This window comes from Pteropus vampyrus, unplaced genomic scaffold (genome assembly GCF_000151845.1).
Source record: "Pteropus vampyrus isolate Shadow unplaced genomic scaffold, Pvam_2.0 Scaffold147, whole genome shotgun sequence".
Classification (NCBI taxonomy): Eukaryota; Metazoa; Chordata; class Mammalia; order Chiroptera; family Pteropodidae; genus Pteropus; species Pteropus vampyrus.
In genome coordinates this window covers 494,720-503,392 of record NW_011888928.1, presented here as the reverse complement: position 1 = coordinate 503,392, position 8,673 = coordinate 494,720, and the positions used below count along the sequence as shown (strand labels likewise).

The 8,673-nt window shown below is 38.7% G+C and overlaps 1 pseudogene; it reads left to right on the top strand.

Moving 5' to 3' along the window:
* The first annotated feature begins 4,367 nt into the window (after window positions 1–4,367).
* On the top strand, window positions 4,368–4,486 carry LOC111745197 (annotated as a pseudogene).
* The last annotated feature ends 4,187 nt before the right edge of the window (window positions 4,487–8,673 follow it).

Here is an 8,673-nt window from a genome sequence, read left to right as displayed (position 1 = left end):
TTGTCTTAAACTAGTCTGTTTAAGCTGGTCAACCAGGTTCAATTAAGGAACGTGTATAAATACTGAAAATATGTTTCCGTCCATTGTATCTCAAAAGAAAAATACAATTATGGATTCGCGATATATTTTCGAGCATCGAAACTACAAACTCTCTTGTAATGCATAAGTACATTATTCAACTTCCGGTCCTTCAAGGGTCCAGCTTTTTTTTTTTTTTTTTTAATACATTGTATACATTACAAAAAGTGGAGGGATTGATCAGTTACTCAGTGGTTTAAAAACTTTCTGTACAGTATCTCTCTGTAGAAGGAGCAGTACAAGAACTGGAACTGACTCTGCCACTCATCTTTGCGAGAAGAAACCCTGACTTGGGTTTTGTAGATTTTGCTTCACCACTGATGAGCAGGATCTGATCAGGGTGAACTTCCTGTAGAATAATTCACAGAAAAGTTCTTCGTGCTTCTTCATCTTCCTTATCTGAAGTTAGCAACTTAGGGTAAAGGAAGAGTGTTGAGGAAGTGGAACATAGAAAAAAAGAAGAAAGAAAAAAAGAATAAAAGGTCAGGGTGACAACCAGCCTAAATGTCCTTTATAGGAAGGAACTGTTCAAAATCGTAGGCATGATAGTCAATTGTATTGGATGTCTCTTATTTTAAAATCTAACAGAGAAAAGAAAGAAAGAAACAAGAAAACAACTCTTAGTTCTAAAATCGAAAACTTCCTCCCTCCCTTTTAGGTTTCTTCAAGACATTTACCATAGTGGCCTGGAGTCAGACTGCCTAGATCCGCCCAGATTTTTTGTAAAGGGTTAACTGAATTAATACAGGTAAAGAGCTTAGAGAAGTGCCTGGCTCTTAGTAAACATCTATACATATTATATAATAATAATGTGATAATAATACTCTTAGCTATTATTGTTTTAAAGGGAAACTTCTTTTCCTCACATTTCAATTCAATTCATCAAATATTGGTTTAAGTCTTTCTTGGTGCCCGAACTTGCTTTGCATTAGAAGAAACTCAGTTGTGCAGAACATCAGGCTACACATTGTGCTTGGGATCAGCTTTGCCGGAGCCGCTATTTTTGAGTTGTATGTTGGGCTAGGAGAGAAACTAGATGTGGGCGATCAAGACTTCTAACTTGAATCAGATGGGGTATGGTATCTAAATAGCGATGAGTCTGATTAACATGATTCATCTGCAACGGAAAACGTGAGCAGATTCCAAATTCACTCCTTTACTGGGTTGAAGAGTGTTCCTCAAAAATTCTTGTCTACCGGCACCTGTGAATGTGACTTAATTTGGAAATCGTGTCTTGGCAGATGTCATCAAGTTAAAACAAGGTCATACGGGATTCGGCTGGGCCCTAAATACAATGTGACTCGTGTGTTTATAAGAAGAGAGAAATTTTGACATAGAGCGTCAGACACACAGGGAAGAAGGCCATGTGCAGAGGGAGGCAAAGATTGCAGTGATGCATCTACAAGCCAAGGAACAACCAGGATTGCCGGCACCAATCAGAAGCTAGAAGTGGCAAGGAAGGCTTTTCCTGTAGAGCATTTGAAGGGAGTGCAGCCCTGCCAACACCTTGATTTCAGTCTCCTAGCTCCGGAACTGTGAAAGAATGAATTTCTGTTGTTTAAAGCCACCAAGTTTACGGTAATTTGTCATTGCAGCCCTAGGAAACTCACATTCACAATGAGAGAAATGAAAATTAAAATTACATTGACATGCCATTTTTAACCTGCCAGTTTGATAAAGATCAAAAAGTCTGATGACACGCTTAGTCAGCAAGCATGTTGGGAAATTTATTACTTTCATTTATTTCTGGTGGGAACGTATGTAAATTGATATAATCTCTTCCGAGATGATTTGGCAATTTCTATCAAAATTACAAATGCACATACCTTTTGACCCAGCAATTCCACTTCTAGGATTCATCTTATGTGTGCGATATACACATGGAAAATTACATGGAGGCAGGTTATACAATGCAATATTATTTGTAATCACGAAAGTTTGGAAATACACTAAATGTTCATCGAGTGGTGATGACTATAGACCACCTATACTAGTAGTCAGCAAGCTCTTTCTGTAAAGGGCTAAACAGTAAGTATTCTAAGCTTTGCAGGTAAAGAAGTTTCTGGCACAGCTACTCAACTTTGCAGTTGTAGCTCAAAAGCAGTCATACACAATACATAAACAGAGGGGAGTGTCTGTGTTCAATAAAACTTTATTTACAAAAAAACAGATGATGGCCAGATTTGGCCCATGGGCCTTACTTTGCCAACGCCTGACATACAATGGAACCCTATGAGCTAAAAATTAATAAGACAGCTTTCTATGTCTTGCTATATAATGACTTCCAAGATTAAGTGAAGGAAGCAAAGTTCAGAATGGTACAGATATGTAAGAAAAAAATATACCTGTATAAAAAGAATTTCTTTGTATATTCATGGATAATCTCTGTAGGGATCCATAAGAAACTGAACCCTACTGCTGGGTTATGGGATGAGAACTGTGTGGCTCAAAGATGGGATTGGGGAGATATTTTTCTTTGTACCTTTTGAATCCCGAACCATGGTCAATTACCTATTCAGAAAACTAAATAAAAATTAGAAATTTAAAAAGTGAACAAATTTCTTCCACCACCACATACATATTCTTTGCATAGCCAGTGAGCAATTATATAAAATTCAAGTTTCAAGGTCCACAAATAAAGTGAATCAAAAGTGAGCCACGACTTTTCATTTATGTTTTGTCTATAGCTGCTTTGGGCCTACAATGGCAGAGTTGAGTCATTGAAACAGAGGGCCCCCAAGTCTAAAATATTTATTATCTGACCCTTTACGTCAATAGTTTGTGGATCCCTATTCTAGATTAAAGAACAAAGCAATCTTTTGCGTGCTTCTAGAAATAGAAAGTTCTTATTTAATATTTCATGAGGATTTTTTAAAAAATTAAATGGCTAATAAAGAACAAAATTAAGTTGGAAATTTTCTTCTTATAGAACATTAGAAAAGCCAGGGCCTCTGTAAACCTAGATAAGACCTTCACCCCACCTGTCTCGGTCTCCCTGTTCTCTAAGCTGGAGAGATCATCAGAATGAAAAAGTATACCAACCCCCTTTCCTATTTATCTTTCTAAAAAGTCAAAAGACTCAATGTCAACAAAAAGTCAAGATGACTCAGAATTTCTTTTAGCATTTACTAAGACTGAGTTGAAGCTTTTTGTTTTTGTTGTTTTGATGGTGGAAAGAGCATTTTACCACTAATAAAACAGGTATAAATGATACCTGACCCCCTGAAAATTTAGTTCTTGGTTTATAGGGGAAAATGAACCCATATAAAAAATTAGGTAATAATAGGACAGTCTATAGCTAACTGTGTTTTTCAACTTTTTTGGACAATGATCCACTGTAAAATAAAAGTTTTATACTATGACCCAGTATACATGTTTATACACATATTCTGAAATAAAAGTATTGGTTTCGATATATGTCATTTAGTGCATTTTGGTATTTTCCATTTTGCTCCATTATTTTCTACTCCATTTTGGTCTAGACTAGTTCAATTATGAATAAAATATTAGTCATGACCCAGAAAATTAATTTTACAACCTACTAATGGATTGAGGTCTGGTATATACTCATTAGCATCATGGCCAAGAAGAATGACACAAGGAAATTGTTTAAATGAAGTGTGATACAAGTATATGGCCATATACTCATGAAAAGAACTGTGGTTAAAGTCTATGAACTGATGCAGAAAGTTGTCCCCAAAATATATCTGCAAATTAAAAAAAAACAAAACAACAGATTGTGAATAGCAAGTATTAGGTAGGACTTTTTTGGTTGCAGGTGACAACACACACACACACACACACACACACACACACACACACACACACACACACCCCTATCCCACTTTCCCATGGCAAAAATGAAATGATTGGCCATTCTTGAATCTCCTGGCATTGACCTATAAGGATGGGGGTGGGTGAGAGACATGATGCAAGAAAAATCTGGGTAGTACTACCCAAAGCAGGGGGAATACAGTGCTATTTAGAGTACAGTGTAAATATGCATGATATGATCTAACCGATGTTTAAAATAATATGGGAAAAGATATTGGGAGTTTAAAAAATATATAAATTGTTAACAATAAATACATAAAGGTCAGGATTGCCAAGAGAACTTTCACCTTCATTCACTCCTGTATCATTTGCACTTTTACCATGAATGTCTCGCTTTTAGAACTAATAAAAATGGTGAAAATATTTCCATTTAGAGAAAAGAAGAAATGTCTGGAAAAAGCAGAAAGTAGATGGTTGCCTGGACTGGGGGTGGGAACAGGGATTAAAAAGTAAGTCACTATGGCTACGCCACCCTAAACGTGCCCGATCTCGTCTGATTTCAGAAGCTAAGCAGGGTCAGGCCTGGTTAGTACTTGGATGGGAGACCACCTAGGAAGACCAGGCGCTGAAGGCGTTAAACAAAAAATGGTAAGTCGGTGAGGGGGCGGGATCTTACTGGGGTGATGAAAAGAACTGCATCGTATTAAAGATTACTAAAACGCATCGAATTGTATACTTAAAAGGGGTGAATTTTATGATGTGTAAATTATATTGCAATAAAACTGTCTTAAAAAAGAGAAAAGAAAAAGGGAAAGCAAGAAGAAGAGGAAGCAGGAGGAAAGAGGAGGAGGAGGAGGAGGAGAAGGAAGAGTCAGAGTCCAACCAATCCATCCTCAGGATTTGGGATTCAGCTTTTCAAAACCACGTGCTTTTGCCCAACTCCAATCTTCCAGTCATTCCCACTCCACGATTTCTCAAAGATTACTGACAGCGTTTCCCCAATCACATCTGCAAATTATTTCAGTTCTCTGGAATGTAATTCATCAGGTTTAAAAACTTTTCGACAAGGTGAATATGGTAACAAAGTCCAAAAGTTGAACGTTTTCCCGGGGCCTCCTGAACCTCCTCTTAATGTATGATTCTCCTCTGATTACTTCTCCTTTAGTCTGTGTTTACATTTTGTGATTTCTTAAAAGTGAGTTCCTAGGCAACAGAAAGAGCTGGGGTGCTTGTGGTGCACAGTGAAATAGGAATCGGGAAGCTGGGCTCCCAATGTGGCCCTGCCCAAAGTCACCAAATGACTATAGTAGATGTTTGTGGTTCAGTTTACCTAGCAACTCTTCTTCCTTCTTCTGGAAACTGCACTCCAGGTTTTCTTGGGGGTAATTTCCCCTCTCCCAATCTCTGTCATTCTGGTGGAGCTGACCCCCACCCTCGGGCTCCAGGAATAAGCAAGTGACTCAGATTTGCCTGGATACCAGCACAGCTCATGTCTGGCCCCAGTGATTGGCTCAGAGATGACCATGTGACTCAAGGCAGTCCAGTGAGAGTCAGTTCTGGGATGTTTACTAGGAATACTGGAAAATAAGTGCTCTTTTTCTACTAGGATGTAATGCAATGTAGGGTTGCTGTGGGCCGCCATATGGGGAAAGCCTAAATAAGGATGAAGCCAACAGAAAAGAAATGGACCAAGAGATGAGGAGAGAGTCCTGATCTCGCTATCTGAGCCTCTGGATCTATCCATACCTGAAGCTGTTGCTACCTGTAACTTTGCAGTTAGGTGAGCCTGTGAATTCCCTTTTTATAAACCAATTTGATTTGAGGTTCTGTTTCTTGCTGTCAAGAATCCTGATCAATACAGTGTCCTTGGGTGAATTATTTCATCTGTCGTTGCCTTAGTTTTCTTATTTGAAAAAAAAACCAAACAAAGACTAATAATGAGATATGGCAAGAATGAAGGAATTTCTTGAAAAGAACTGGAAAGAATATAAAAGTCACACCAAATCACAACTACGTAAAAAAAGTTATACCAATTTATACTACTGTCAATTGTATAGAAGAATACCAAGTTATTTCTTTTTTTGCATTTCTTCATATTAACAGAACTCCAATTTCTATTCTAGTATATTGCCACTTAGAATAAAAGTTAAATTTCCCGGCTTCCCTTGCAGTGAGGTATAGTCACATGACTAAGGTCTGGCCAATGAGATGACAGTGGAAATGAGTGGGGGCTTTCAGGAAAGAAAAGGTGTATCCTCCTTTTCTTCGTGCTTCCTGCTGCTTGGGATGCAGATATGATAGATGGCTGTCTAGCCATTATTGTGTCATGTGACTTTAAGAATGGAGGGCTAGGTGATGCAGGCAAACAGACAGAAACCAGGTCCCTGAGGAAAATGGACCTACCATACCATCCCTGGACAGCTGACCTACAGACTTCTTTTACATCATAAAAGAAATAAACTCCTATCTTACTAGCCAACGTTCGTCACATCTCTGTTACTTGTATCCAAACCTGAGTCCAATTGACAGTGCCATTTTTCCTACATTCTCAGGAACACTTTGCATTATTAATTACTTTTTTCATTTCGCTAGTCTGATAGGTGAAAAAATAATGCCACTTTATAGCTTTAAATTCATTTCTCATAAGAGTTAAACTTATTTGCATATGTTTATGAGCCATTTGTCCCTTTTTTGTCTGTGAGTAGTCTTTTCTCGTTTCTTTGTTGACTCCAGTCTCAGGCTACCTCTTTCCCTTGGTTGTAAGATGGCTGCCAGCAGCTCCTGGCTTTATTCCATCTTCTCAGCAGCCTCAGCAGGGAGAATACCATTTTCATGGATGATCCAAGAAAAGTTTAGGGATTGTCAGGGGAATGTGAGAAAACATTTGCAAAAGACATATCTGCTAAAAGACTGTTACTCAAATTATAAAAAGAACTCTTAAAACTCAGCAATAAGAAAACTAATGACCCAATTTAAAAAATGGGCAAAAAATCTGAACAGATACCTCACCAAAGAAGATACGCAGATGGCAAATAAGCATATGAAAAGATTCTTCACATATGTCACCAGGTGAATGCAAACTAAAACCATAAGTAAATACCATGACACGCTTATTTGAATGGCTAAAATCCAAAACACTGACACCAACTGCTGGTGAGGATATGGAGCAAGAGGAACTCTCATTTATTGCTGGTGGGAGTGCAAACTGATACAGCCACTTTGGAAGAGAGTTTGGCAATTTCTTACAAAACTTAATATACTCTTAGCAAACTTGGAAGCAACCAAGCTGTCTTTCAGTAGGTGAATGAATCTTATTTTTATACGTTTATGAGCCATTTGTCTGTGAGTTGCCTGTGATATATCCATTCAGGGGGACATTATTCAGTGCTAGAATGAAAGAGTTACCAGGTCGCAACAAGAAATGGAGAAATTTTAAATGCTTATAACTAAGCTAAAGAAGCCAATCGGAAAAGGCTGCATACTGCATGAGTCCACCTATACGACATTCCGGGACAGGTAAAACTATGGAGACAGTAAAAAGATCAGTAGTTGGCAGGGTTTGGGGGAAAGGTGGGATGAATAGGTGGAAAGCACGGGATTTTTAGGGCAGTGAAATGATTATGATACTATAATGATGAATACATGTCATCATGCATTTGTCCAAAATCTACTGAATGTACATTACCAAGAGTGAACCCTAATGTCAGCTATGGACTTTGGTTGATAATCATGTGTCAATGTGGATTTATTGATTATAACAAATGTACCATTCTAATAGGGAATGTTGATGGTGAGGGAAGTGTGTGTGGGGGGGGGGGGGGGGAAGGGGGGAGTTAATATGGGAGCTCTCTGTACTTTCCATTCAATTTTGCTGAGAATCTAAAACTGCTCTAAAAAAAATCCGTTAAAAAAAGGGAATATTGGCCCTGACTGAATCAACTTGGGTCAGTGTCTCTTTCTGATCCCATGAGTGTAGCTAGGGGAACTGGATATGTTGATTAATCTGACTGAATCTGTTGGACCCAGCGGTGGGTCCATCTCTGGAGCCTGGAGTGGAATCAGCCTTCCAAAAGCACATGGTACAGAGTAGAGAGGGAGAGAACTCTAGAAAGAGAAGGGCTTGTTAGAAAAGAGGAGAATGGACATTGGGAGGTTAAATCAGTAGACACTGACTATCCCAGGCAAAGAGAATCCAATTTTGTAACCAGGCAGAGTAGTGAGTCCTGGGGCCTGGAGGTGGTAAAAGAGATGGGGCTTGTGGGCAGACCCAGTGATGCATTTTCTTTTAGGTGCCTAATTTACTCCCATTCACATCAACAACTATGTTAATTTATTGAGTACCAAATATGGGCCAGATCCTGTGCTTACAGCTGAAGAGACTTTTATGAATAACTCAGTGGACAAGTCCATTAATTTTCAAAGGCTTCATGTTTACTCAATGAGCCGTTAGAAGACCATGCAAGTTTCACCACTCCAAAATTAAATTACATATGGCCTAATTAGAATATCCATCATCCTTCTAAATCATTGCAATTTTGAGTTTCAGGGACAGGAGGATTCAGAGGAAGCCAGAACAGTCACCTGACTCCCTGTGACCAGGCTCCCAGGTAACCTTTGACTTTGACTAACTAGAGTGACCACTTAAGGGGAAGAAAGTGCACACCGAAAGTTGCCTGTGGTCACTCTTGAGCAGCTGGACCACTGTGTGCGTCAATTTGGAGATTTTGTTATTGTTCAAAAGAGTGAGGCACAAACCGTAAATTCATTAATTGCTTTTACACAGCCTTCTAAAGCCAACAAAACCAACTTTTTAATTCAATG